We start from the raw sequence: 13818 nt of genomic DNA, 5'->3' as shown, positions 1-13818 counted from the left end.
TAGAAAAGCCGCACTTCTCCTGACTAGGTAGGGACATCCTATTGCCCCACAAGAAATGGAAGGCCATCGTGTTCTGTCTCAGCAGCACTCCTGGAGCATGGGGAAACACATGGCTGAGGAAATTCCCCACAGATGGGTCTTGAGCATCACAACCTTGTAGGTAATGACAAGGTCCATTTACGCCACTGGCCAAACCATTCCTCACAGGTCAGCAACCATTTCTCCCAGTTCGCGTTCCCCATCATGTCCCCAACCAAACACTAGAAGGCCTAGCCATCAAGCTGCCCACTCCTGCAGCCCTCCTCTTCTGCCCTGACTGAAAGGGGGGACTATTGAGCCTCCCTCCCTTAGGCCCTTCAGCATTCCTGGGAAACACCAACACTGCCCAAGTGACTTGGGTCCAGTAGATCAATCAATAGGGCTGCCTCCTAGACCAGGCTGCAGCCCAGCTTCAGGACTCAGAGGAAATGCAGCTTGCAACCCTACCTATAGGACTCCAGGCACGGCCAGGCTTCTGGATCAAACGTCCCCTCTTGTGCTCAAGTCACAAGAGCTAGTAGGCAAAAGACAGGCTTTCATGGCCTTTGAGAAAGCAAGATAGAGCCTTGGAAGACCCAGTAGGGTTTGTGGCACAGCAATTGTCCTAAGATCCCACCGAGACTTCAACTCAGATTGCAGGATTCAAAGTCTCGAGTGCTGGCCCTTACACCATGGGACCAATATGGAACACCCAGACCTCTGATGAGTTCTGGTGTGGATCACCAAGTTGACATGCAGCAGTTTGTTGCAGCTCCCAGAGGCCTTTCTTAATCCAGACTGAGAGGCCAGTGGGCATGTGAGGAAGTTGCCCCTTCAGTCCCAGGCAGTACATGGCCCTTCCCAGGAAAGGCCAAGTCCTGGGGAAAAAAGGTGATATCAAATAACACCCTGGAGAGATGCCTTCTTTCATTTGGAGGGGAATGGTTCCCTCTTCACCTGACCAGGGACTTGAACCCTGGACCCTCAGATTAAAAGTCTGATGCTCTACCAACTGAGCTAGCCAGGCTCACAGGGGAAAGAAACAAATTTAGTGCACAAGAGAAACTAGTCATGAAAATGAAGGCAGGAAACAATACAGAAAACCTGCTACTCTCGCTCTCTTAGCAGTCCTAGCCCCAGCCTGCTCCTCCATCCGGCGCCCTGAGGCCTTATTCTATTTTTAGTTAAATATCAAATCCAAGAGAAAACACAGTTATACAAAGCAAAATGAAATCACAAACAGAAATGTCATTGGAAATACAAAAATAAAATAGGAAAATGCAATCCCCAACACTTTATCATATCTGAGCCATTCCTGAATCGAGAGCACCCGCTAAGGTTTCTGTATGCTTACGAGAAACCTGGAGGAACTCATACCACAGCCTGAACATGAAACTCAACTGCTCCCAGGTGCCGCAGTAAAACCCTTGCCCTGCTGTGACATTGCATTCCATAGGCTTTTATGAAAATATGCTAATGAGTGTGAAAATAATGTAACTGGATTATGCTCCATGCAGAAGGTCTCTTCTAAGGTATCATTACAAAGCTTATAATCTACTGTGTGTGTTCATCCTATTTGTATGACTCGATCATTCTTGGATCTGAAAGTAGAAATAGGAACTATAACTCTCAAGTCCTGTTGTAATGATGCAAAGTGTAGGCCATTAATAGTGGTTTGGACTCTTGATGGCGCCCATTAACCAGGACAATTGACCAGAGATGGCTCTGTCCTGCACCATCTGTGAGTCAGGCCAGAAAGAATGAAGGCTTGGGGTCTCACAGGACATGTCACCTGGTACAGGAATCCATCTTAAACCTGGGGCTCTTCCCCAGCAGAGAGACAAAAAATTCCTGCCTTGTGCCAAAGTTATACAAGGGGGTGGTGCGACGAACTGGGAATGTTTTTAATGTTCTCAGCACTGGAAAGGTTGGGTTTGGACTGGCTGCCTTGGCCAACCCCTGGGCTGCCCTCTGCAACCCCCAGGACCTCTTGGTTTATGCTAGGGCGCAGCCTGGGGCTTTCCAGGCTAGAGCTCCCCAGATCCTCAACCTTTCCTCAGTCCTGCTCCACTCAAGTACCCTGTCTCTAGCTCCCCGCAGCTAGGCCCTTCTCCCTCAACAGACAGACAGAGACTGCTGAGCTCCTGGCTCACTGCCTCATATATAGGGCCAGCTGAGGCCTGATTGGGGCATGGCCCAGCTGTGGCTGCTTCCCCAATCAGCCTAGTACCTGCTTTCCCTGCCACAGCCCTCTCCCAGGGCTGTTTGAAGCCCTTCAGGGCACAAGCGGGGTGACCATCCTGCTACACACAGGAACCTGAAAAAGGGGATCATTTCTCTGAAATACTACCTCCTCTTTGCATGAAATGGTACAATCCAACCGTTTGTCAATGGCTACAGTAAATAGTTTTCAAAGAAAGTTAATACTGACATGACGCATAATAGAACTATTTGCTCGTCTCTTTTAAAGCAGAGGCTAAATTTGTTAGTCTCGCTCTTATCCCTACGTACATCAGGAGCCTGTCAACAGCAGCAAAGTAGATAGTTAAAAATCAAAGCCACAGACATTATGTACTTCCCTCCTCCCTCTTTTCACCCCCCGCGCATGATGTTCGAAATACTTTGTATCAACTCAATCTAAAATCAGCTCATTTTGCTTTCTAAGTTACCAGGGTGGGAGGTTTGGAGCAAAGGCCTTCCAGTACCTGACTGCTAGTCAAACTCAGTTGCAAAAAAGGCAGATAAGGCTACTATTTGGAAGCAGAAATGATCAGGATGGTCTGTGAGGCAGTTAAAACCAGCTAAGTTCCTCTTCGGATGTTTTTAAAAAGCGATGAATAAATGGAGTGGAGTATGTTTTTTGCACAGTTTGGACCAGAGGTACAAGTTCATGTCAGCTACCATGCAGAAGGGGCTGTCATTACCTATCCTCTGAGAAGCATCTGCCAGGTTGCAGAAAGTTAGCCCAAAAGACTGGAGACCACTAGGAAGACTCCCACATTCATATACTTTCATCCTGCAGGCTGGCAAAGCAGATGGAGCTACTAACATGGCAAGATGCACCAGGGCGATTATACTCAGTGACATTTACAATCGTTTCTAACACAGGGATAGACCTTACGTTGCCAAGTTGGGTGCGTAGGCACCACTAGTTTGTGGAGGCCCACGTTCGTCTTTCTGAATTAGATTATATGGAAGTTATCGGGTAGATATTGGATGCATCCAGCGCCAAGGTCTGAGCGCCAAATGCAGTAGTACTCACCAGCAGATACATTTTGTTGCATCACAGTGACAGCCTGCGGTACAGCCTCACTACTGCTTCCTGTAGCCACACTGTCTGTTTCCACATCGGCCGTGGCAGGAACGCTTTTAAGAGAAGACAGTTCAAGGTAATAACAGTCCCGCTGTTGCTGGGCTGTACCCAGAGAACAACAATAGTCACAGGCTCTTAGCAGTGCTAGGACTGGACACCAAATTGCATAAATTGCCATGCCCCTCACCTCACTGCCACTCTAGTCCCAAAAAGAGATGCAGGTGATCATGTGACCCACTGGGACATCTCCCAGGGTAGATGTTCAATCCCAATATTGGTGTTTCAGCACCATCACAATAACTTTCATCACCTTGCCAGGTCAAATTCAAGCTTGAGACCTCTCCACGTCCCCATTACACATGCCAGCAACAGCCAGTCTCACTCACAGCTCTCAGTGCATGAAACTAGAGTTTCTCCCACATAAAGCTAATGCGCAGCCCAGTTCAGAAGGAAAAGGGTTTTGTGGCACAGTTTGAAATTCTAAGTGTGAAGTACAATCAGCCACTCTCACCCCTGCTATGGAGGTTCTGAAACGGCTCAGTTTTTCAATGAGGTTTGAGCCCAGCAGTTCAGAATTACAAACTCCCTTTGATGCCAAGCAGCGGATACCCCCACCCTTCAGATCAGCTGAGGAGCCTGCATGCAGCTTGCATATATCTCAGAATATAGATTTTACACAAGTGTATCTGTAAAATAGATTTGAGGGAGAAGGCAGTCAGCCCTCATAGGGCTTTGGGGAAATGCAAGCTTAGAATGGCTCACTGGTTCTTACTGACTTAAGTGTTCAGCACATGCAAGCCCCGTCCACACTGACTCTCCCTCAGCAGGAGCCTGAACAAGGTATCACTACAGGAACCGAGAAGGAAGGGGAAGTTCCCACAAAGTTTAATGCATCTCTCTACCTCCCAAACGCCATTCCTTAGCTGTGTGCATGTCTTTCATTGGTTACCCATCACTGCTCGTGGAGAAAGCTGCATGTTACCAGTGTCATCAAGATTTTTGCCTCTTTATCATCTCCCACTCATCTCCCATTCAGTCCCCTTTTCCCATTCTCTGGGGAGCGCTTAGTCTTCCAAACCCATCTTCTCCCCACGGGGTCAGCAGCTCTGGACACACACAAGCCGATCACTCAGCTTCTTTGGCATCACACCACAGCTGGGACCGTCTGCAGGGGGACTTTGCCATCCTAGCCAGTTTCTCTCTAGAACAGCCACATGCACCAGCAGAGCGGTTCAGAGAGTTACAAGCGTGTTTTATGCGTAGGAAGTACAGCTGCCCTGGAGCACTTCCTACTTCTGCCGCTATCTAAAGCGTTTGGGTGGGTGGAAGACAAACCATCCATCCAAAGTACGACCGGCCACAGCTAAATGCCCTCTGGTGCTGCTGGGGTAGGTGGCTTTTGCTTCAGAAAGCCAGTGCAAACCCACCACTTCAGCTGTGTTTCATTCTGCATGTAACAGGCAGCATCATGCCACATGGAAGTGGTCCCCTCAGTCAGAGCTAGTAACCCAAGTCGGAGGCAGAGAAAGGGACCTGGATCTTACCCCTGACAGGCTTTTCTTGAATCCCTCAGCTGCTTTTATCAGCACCCACTCTGCATCTTCCATCTCCCCTCCAGACTCCCCAGATTCAGACATTTCTGGGGTCTGTGCACAGGGTTTTGCAGTTGTCTGATGGCGAATCTTTGGCTACAAGATGGAAATGAGATGGTTTGAGACCACCTAAGGAATGTGTCAGACCTGGGACTACTCCCGAGTCACAGCAGCATATCACACCCAGCTTACTTGAACAGCCAAAGAACTGCAGGACCAAGGAGGTGCCAAGTCATCAGGTTGGCAGGGATTCTTAATCGTTCAAAGAAGCAGCTGGTTTAGCTTGTTATCTTTAAACAGTTTGCAGAACCTTGCATTGCCCCGTGCTACACAGCTATGGTGGGAGATATTTGGGGAGGGGGCAGAGGATATCTGGGTGTAGAAGGGGGCTGAGAGGTATTTGGGGACAGAGAATAGAAGGGGGGTGGAAGGCATTTGCAGACAGGGGACCGGGGGTGTTTGGGGGTGGGGTGTAGAAGAGGGGGGTTGGGAGGCATTTGGGGGTCGGGTAGAAGGGGGTGGAACTATTTGAGGACAGGGGGTAGAAGGGGGAGGGGGCATTTGCAGACGGGGAACCAGGGGTGTTTGGGGCTGGGGTGTAGAAGAGGGAGGTTGGGAAGCATTTGGGGGTGGGGGTAGAAGAGGGTGGGAGATATTTGAGGGCAAGGGGTAGAAGGGGGAGGGACGCATTTGCAGATGGGGGCGGGGGTGTTTGGGGGTGGAGTGTAGAAGGGGGAGGTGGGAGGCATTTGGGGAGGGGTCAGGGGCTATTTGGGGGGGCATCCTGTAGAGGGGTAGGCATTGGGGGGCGGGGCCAGACGAGGTGGTGGGAGATACAGTGTTCGTGTGTGAGAGAGAGAGAGTTTACAGATGGTGCAGTATAAGATGGTACAATTCTGGATTTACATTACAGCAGGTATGCAAGGTTGGGGAGCTGGGAAATTGGCTGTTGTCTTCTCTGTGTCCTTGAGTGGCTTAGGTAAAGCACTCAGGTAGCTTAGTTGGCTGTATGGTGCCACCTGCTCTTGTGTTGGGTGATAACAGGGCCTGGAGAGGCTGGCTGAATCTCCAGCAAAGCAGCGTGAGAAGGGCCAGCCCAGCTTGAGGGTTAGCGGGCACAGCAGTTTCCAGAAGCCCCCCAGACTGCACCCCGGGGTGACAACCGACCACACCCTACATTACACAAGTCTCAGCAGGTTTGTCACATCCGGTCCCATCCCTTTCCCCACCCTAGATAGTTCCTGCCTCCCACCAGCTCCAGCAGCTCCTACCCTCCTATGCATTTACTGCTCCTTTCCCTCCAAGCAGAACTCATCACCAGCTCCCTGCTAATCCCTTACCTGAGCCAGCTCCATTGAAGCCATTTCCTTCCCCCTGGGAGGATGGGTTGATCTGGAGCGAAATGTGGATGTTACCCTGTAGCCTCCACGACGAGAAGGGCAATGTGAGAGAATTCAGACGGGGCTTTTGTCCATTCCACAAGCTGAGGGGCAGCCAGGGATAATTAGTGGGTTACAGGAATTAGATGATGAAAATTCATTAAGAACGATGATATTTGTGTGTTTATTATAAAATCCCCAGACACCCACTAATCCCCATCCTCCTTCCCATGAGCTATAAATATCTACAGGACTCAGCTACTGATCCTGCCGTGAGTTCCTGCCCCTCCCCACTTTCTATAGCAGCACTTTAAAGAACAGGTCAGGGAAACATGGAAATACTTTGAACCAAACGCCGGAAGCTTCTGAGCATGGACAAGTTAAAATGAAACCAAGATTCCGTCTCTCCAAGGACCTGGCCTCTAGTGCAAAATAACAGACACGCCCCAGACATCAAAAATGGCCACTTCATAACTGCTAGACTGTTACAGGCGAGTCTCATCTTACGCGCATTTAACATGCGCGAACTCAGCTTTGCACAGTCGGCAAAAATAGAGAGAGAGAAAAATAATTTAAATACTGTCCCTTAGTGCAGGCGATTGCACCCACCATTACACTCAATGTAATTTTGATTATACGCGATTTTCGCTTTATGTGCTGACAGCGGAACGTAACCCCAGCGTAAGATGAGACTCGCCTGTATTTATCTATTGACTTCTGGGAATTATCAGTCAAAGAAACAACCCAGTGCAGGTCACACACTGAGGGAGAGAGCTCATGTGTCTTTACAAATTGGTATAATCTAATCTGGGACTTTGTACACTAAAATGCCTTATTCGTAGCCCTATGGCGATTGCATGGTGCCACCACACGGCAGAGCTAAGGCTGGGGGACTTAGCTGTGAACTTCCATCCCCTGGCATATTGCGATTGCTGTTAAGTGGGTTTGACAATATTCATTTTGTCAATTTCTTTTTTTAAATTTCAATAGAGGGTATATTTATTTTAAGTCTTTTTTTCAATGTTTACAGTTTCAGTGTTCAGAGCTGCGGGAAGTTACGGGGGTGGTCAGACAACAATTATTTAACGACAGTAAATGAGATTCCCAAAGTCAAATTTTTATAACTGTTCAAACACAAATTGTCAATGTCACATGCAAAATATGCAGTGTAAATATCCTTAGATCAAACTCGACTTTCTCCAGAAGCATTTCTGTATTTTATCAATAGAAATAGGTTTTCATCTCTGTGTGTGTGTATACAGTGAAATCAACATTTACTGTAATTTATTAATGAAAAGCCAATCCTTTCAAGTGTACTTTTAACTAACTAAATACTTGAATTCTTTCACTTCCTGGACTGTAATGCATCCTTTGAGGATAATTCCACCCTCCCTGTGGTGTATTTTACTCTCAGTACTGTAACCCCATCGTGACGTAGCTCCTGTCTGGGAGCTCCGCTGAGGCCAGTGGCATTCTGATCAGAAGGTCACACTGACACATGAGCAGAGAGCCATGGGTCAGGGTGGAGGATGAGGTAACATGGAAGCTACAGGGTTGAAAACGGCCCTACAGAGTCTGAGGAGCAAACTCACGCTCAGCCTCTTCTCTCTCCCACCTCCCAGAGTCAGTAACTATGATAATCGTTCCCTGAAATCTAAATAGCCCCAGTATGTGAGACAGTGATTAACACAGGTGCCTTAGGGGCTGCAGCTCCAATCCCTGCCTGGACGAGGGAGATGAAGAACCGCAGTAGAAACGGGTTAGGCTGGGAGAGGGCACAGCTGATGTGGGACTGGGAGCTGAGTTGACCAAGAGGCCAGAACTCATGGGGGGTTGGGACAAGAAGTGAACAGGACTGGGTAGAGGCACTTCTGTTGAATATCTCCGTTTACCATCCTGCCATGTATTTAATTTAGAAACTTTTCATTTACATTTAAATGCACTGGAGCTAAGCTGTGTTGATGCATTTCTACTTATAGCTTTAATTAGCTGATTAATCAGATGTTTCTGCAACACAAAGCAGTTAATTATTGGTGTGCTTTCATGAATTAACATGACTGTGCTGTGCATCACTTTAAAAGCAAGATGGCATGAGCAAGTGTCAAAATGTCAGGCATTAAGAAATGGAAATTAACTGTCAGTTCATTTCTCACGTGTTTAATCTCATAATTTTAATTTCAGTTTTGAATCAGTATTAATACCATGTGGTTTAAATAGCATCAGAGTCTATTTGTATAATTGTTTGCAAGATTTCACTGGATATTGTGAACCAGCCATCTTAGCCTTTTCTTTTGAGATTCCTAAATACAACCCAGCGCACCACTCCTGAAAGACTGCAAGCCCTGGGCGGTGACATGGTCCCTAGGGAGCAAACACCTGACAAGCCCTTTCACCCTAAAATCGTTTTTGCCTCTCTGACATTGCTTTATGCACCCCACCAAAAAATGTTGTAGGTAACCGGGTAATTACAGCAGACCTTCACTAGGTATCATTCTCCCAGCTATGTGCCAAAATTCAAATGGTTCTGTTTGTTTTATCTTTCATTCAGCTTTGCAATTCTTAGATCCCATTTAAAAAACTGGAGCTGAAATAACCAAAGAAGTTAAGAAGAGGGTGACATTGGGCACAGGTGGAGGTAAAACAATAAAGGGAAAGAACTGACTATGGGAAAAGGAACATCCCAAACTATCAGAACCGCGGACCCCCAGTGTGATGCAGCCGTGAAATAGGTTAATGCAGCCCTAGGATGCATCAGGCGAGATAGTTCAAGTACACCCAGGGAAGGGTTAGTACTGCTATACAAGGCACTGATGAGACCTCATCTGAAAAACCATGGGCCATTCTGGTCTCCCACATTTAAGAAGGATGAATTCAAAGTGGAAGAGGTGCAGAGAAGGGCTACTAGGAAGATCGGAGGAATGGAAAATCTGTTATATGAGAGGAGACTCAAAGAGCTTGGCTTGTTTAGCCTAACCAAAAGAAGGCTTAGGGGAGAACCCCTGGTCTTCTCTGAAATATCCCCAGAATTATTTTCCATTTCCAGATAGGTTAGAAAGTCAAAAAGGGAAAGGAGGGCAGCTAAGGCCTTGGGAACTCAAATACTGACTCAAAGCCAGAGAGTCGCTCTCATAGGTAGGTTCTTATCCCTCCAACCTTTCCAGTTTCGTGTGCAACACAGAGCAGGGAGCCGTCACGGCAATGCTGATGGCTTGTCACGTGTCCACTGTCTGGCATCCCAAGCTGCCCAACCCCTTGGTGTTGAGCAGGGGGGAGGGATATGTGACAGACCCAGACCAGTGGGGTACAGGAGTCTGGTAGAGGGCAAATATACAGGTCACTGGATGAGTAGTTTTCTGTTCCCTGAGTGACCAGGGCAGGGGCTGCACTAGAGTAATCAGAAACCTGCTAGATAGAACCTATTAAGGCAGACAGGCTGATCAGATCACCTGCAGCCAATCAAGGCAGGCTAATCAGGGCACCTGGGTTTAAAAAGGAGCTCACTCCAGTCAGGGAGGAGCCAGAGGAGAGGAAGTGTGTGTGAGGAGCTGGAAGCAAGAGGCACAAGAAGCTGAGAGTGAGAGGCTGTGCTGCTGGAGGAGGACTAAGGAGTACAAGTGTTATCAGACACCAGGAGGAAGGTCCTTTGGTGAGGAGAAAGAAGGTGTTTGGAGGAGGCCTTGGGGAAGTAGCCCAGGGAGTTGTAGCTGTCATGCAGCTGTTACAGGAGGCACTATAGACAGCTGCAATCCACAGGGCCCTGGGCTGGAACCCGGAGTAGAGGGCGGGCCTGGGTTCCCCCCATACCTCCCAACTCCTGATCAGACATAGGAGGAGTTGACCCAGACTGTGGGGAAGATCACTGAGGTGAGCAAATCTGCCAATAAGCGCAAGACCCACCAGAGTAGAGGAGGAACTTTGTCACAAAATAGACAGCAGAATCATAACCAGCAACCCATAACCTGGTCTTAGACACCTTATATGACCCCCTTTACATAAGATTTGGTGCCATTATAGGACCTTGGTTGCAACCATCGTGGAGGTGAATGCCTGGCTGCGAAGATGGTGTCGCCAGGAGGGCTTTGGCTTCCTCGACCATGGGATACTATTCGAGGAAGGACTGCTAGGCGGAGATGGTGTTCACCTTTCGAGGAGGGGAAAGGCCTTATTTGCGCACAGACTGGCTAACCTAGTAAGGAGGGCTTTAAATTAGGTTAGACGGGGACAGGTGAGCAAACCCCACAGGTGAGTGGGGAACAAGACCTGGGAGATGGGTCGGAAACAGGAGGGAGCGTGGGCTATAATGGCAGAGAGAAAGGAGGGTCAGGGCAAAGCTGGGAGGCAGGGTCAAACCAGTATCTTAGATGCCTATATACAAATGCAAGAAGTATGGGTAATAAGCAGGAAGAACTGGAAGTGCTAATAAATAAATACAACTATGACATTGTTGGCATTACTGAAACTTGGTGGGATAATACACATGACTGGAATGTTGGTGTGGATGGGTATAGTTTGCTCAGGAAGGATAGACAGGGGAAAAAGGGAGGAGGTGTTGCCTTATATATTAAAAATGTACACACTTGGACTGAGGTGGAGATGGAAGTGTTGAGAGTCTCTGGGTTAGGCTAAAAGGGGTAAAAAACATGGGTGATGTTGTGCGGGGAGTCTACTACAGGCCACCTAATCAGGTGGAAGAGGTGGATGAGGCTTTTTTCAAACAACTAACAAAATCATCCAAAGCCCAAGATTTGGTGGTGATGGGGGACTTCAACTATCCAGATATATGTTGGGAAAATAACACCGCGGGGCACAGACTATCCAATAAGTTCCTGGACTGCATTGCAGACAACTTTTTATTTCAGAAAGTTGAAAAAGCTACTGGGGGGAAGCTGTTCTAGACTTGATTTTAACAAATAGGAGGAACTCATTGAGAATTTGAAAGTAGAAGGAAGCTTGGGTGAAAGTGATCATGAAATCATAGAGTTTGCAATTCTAAGGAAAGGTAGAAGGGAGTACAGCAAAATAGAGACAATGGATTTCAGGAAGGCGGATTTTGGTAAGCTCAGGGAGCTGATAGGTAAGGTCCCATGGGAATCAAGACTGAGGGGAAAAACAACTGAGGAGAGTTGGCAGTTTTTCAAAGGGACACTATTAAGGGCCCAAAAGCAAGCTATTCCGATGGTTAGGAAAGATAGAAAATGTGGCAAAAGACCACCATGGCTTAACCACGAGATCTTGCGTGACCTACAAAATAAAAAGGCGTCATATAAAAAATGGAAACTAGGTCAGATTACAAAGGACGAATATAGGCAAATAACACAGGAATGCAGAGGCAAGATTAGAAAGGCAAAGGCACAAAATGAGCTCAAACTAGCTCTGGGAATAAAGGGAAACAAGAAGACTTTTTATCAATACATTAGAAGCAAGAGGAAGACCAAGGACAGAGTAGGCCCACTGCTCAGTGAGGAGGGGGAAACAGTAACGGGAGACTTGGAAATGGCAGAGATGCTTAATGACTTCTTTGTTTCGGTCTTCACTGAGAAGTCTGAAGGAATGTCTAATATAGTGAATGCTTACGGGAAGAGGGTAGGTTTAGAAGATAAAATAAAAAAGAGCAAGTAAAAAAACACTTAGAAAAGTTAGATGCCTGCAAGTCACCAGGGCCTGATGAAATGCATCCTAGAATACTCAAGGAGTTAATAGAGGAGGTATCCGAGCCTCTAGCTATTATCTTTGGGAAATCATGGGAGATGGGGGAGATTCCAGAAGACTGGAAAAGGGCAAATATAGTGCCCATCTATAAAAAGGGAAATAAAAACAACCCAGGAAACTACAGACCAGTTAGTTTAACTTCTCTGCCAGGGAACATAATGGAGCAAGTAATTAAAGAAACCATCTGCAAACACTTGGAAGGTGGTAAGGTGATAGGGAATAGCCAGCATGGATTTGTAAAGAACAAATCATGTCAAACTAATCTGACAGCATTCTTTGATAGGATAACGAGCCTTGTGGATAAGGGAGAAGCGGTGGATGTGATATACCTAGACTTTAGTAAGGCATTTGATACGGTCTCGCATGATATTCTTATAGATAAACTAGGAAAGTACAATTTAGATGGGGCTACTATAAGGTGGGTGCATAACTGGCTGGATAACCGTACTCAGAGAGTAGTTATTAATGGCTCCCAATCCTGCTGGAAAGGTATAACAAGTGGGGTTCCGCAGGGGTCTGTTCTGGGACCGGCTCTGTTCAATATCTTCATCAACGATTTATACGTTGGCATAGAAATTACGCTTATTAAGTTTGCGGACGATACCAAACTGAGAGGGATTGCAACTGCTTTGGAGGACAGGGTCAAAATTCAAAATGATCTGAACAAATTGGAGAAATGGTCTGAGGTAAACAGGATGAAGTTCAATAAAGATAAATGCAAAGTGCTCCACTTAGGAAGGAACAATCAGTTTCACACATACAGAATGGGAAGAGACTGTCTAGGAAGGAGTATGGCAGAAAGAGATCTAGGGGTCATAGTGGACCACAAGCTTAATATGAGTCAACAGTGTGATACTGTTGCAAAAAAATCAAACATGATCCTGGGATACATTAACAGGTGTGTTGTAAACAAGACACGAGAAGTCATGCTTCCGCTTTACTCTGCGCTGGTTAGGCCTCAACTGGAGTATTGTGTCCAGTTCTGGGCACCGCATTTCAAGACAGATGTGGAGAAATTGGAGAGGGTCCAGAGAAGAGCAACAAGAATGATTAGAGGTCTTGAGAACATGACCTATGAAGGAAGGCTGAAGGAATTGGGTTTGTTTAGTTTGGAAAAGAGAAGACTGAGAGGGGACATGATAGCAGTTTTCAGGTATCTAAAAGGGTGTCATCAGGAGGAGGGAGAAAACTTATTCACCTTAGCCTCCAATGATAGAACAAGAAGCAATGGGCTTAAACTGCAGCAAGGGAGATTTAGGTTGGACATTAGGAAAAAGTTCCTAACTGTCAGGGTAGTTAAACACTGGAATAGATTGCCTAGGGAAGTTGTGGAATCTCCATCTCTGGAGATATTTAAGAATAGGTTAGATAAATGTCTTTTAGGGATGGTCTAGACAGTATTTGGTCCTGCCATGAAGGCAGGGGACTGGACTCGATGACCTCTGGAGGTCCCTTCCAGTCCTAGAGTCTATGGTCTCAGATTATATCAATAACGTCACAGCCAGTCTGCTTTAATTGTTTCCAGAAAGCTCTTATTGTTCTGGAACTTTCCCTGTTACGTCACTCAGGGAAAGGGGACCTACTTCACCTGGGGCTAATATATCTGCCTCCTGTCACCCTCCTGTAGCCATCTGGCCTGACCCTGTCACAATATGTATAAAAACACAACATACAGAAAAAAGCCCCACCGCAACATAATGTCAGGCAATTCAGAAAAACAACAACAGAAACCAAAAATGACACTCCACAGCATAAAATGACACCATACAAAGGAGAAGAAAGCAACACAATGTAAACTAACACACCC

General features: G+C 46.8%; 1 non-coding gene across 1 annotated transcript; it reads right to left on the bottom strand.

Annotated features, from left to right (window-relative positions):
* Positions 1 to 972: 972 nt before the first annotated feature.
* TRNAK-UUU lies at positions 973 to 1045 on the bottom strand. The gene has a single exon. It is a non-coding gene; the product is annotated as a tRNA-Lys (tRNA).
* Between the last annotated feature and the right edge of the window lie 12773 nt (positions 1046 to 13818).

This window comes from Gopherus evgoodei, unplaced genomic scaffold, assembly GCF_007399415.2.
Source record: "Gopherus evgoodei ecotype Sinaloan lineage unplaced genomic scaffold, rGopEvg1_v1.p scaffold_357_arrow_ctg1, whole genome shotgun sequence".
In the NCBI taxonomy this organism is placed as follows: domain Eukaryota; kingdom Metazoa; phylum Chordata; order Testudines; family Testudinidae; genus Gopherus; species Gopherus evgoodei.
Note: the sequence above shows the minus strand (reverse complement) of the source record. Positions and strands in the feature narration are given on the sequence as shown.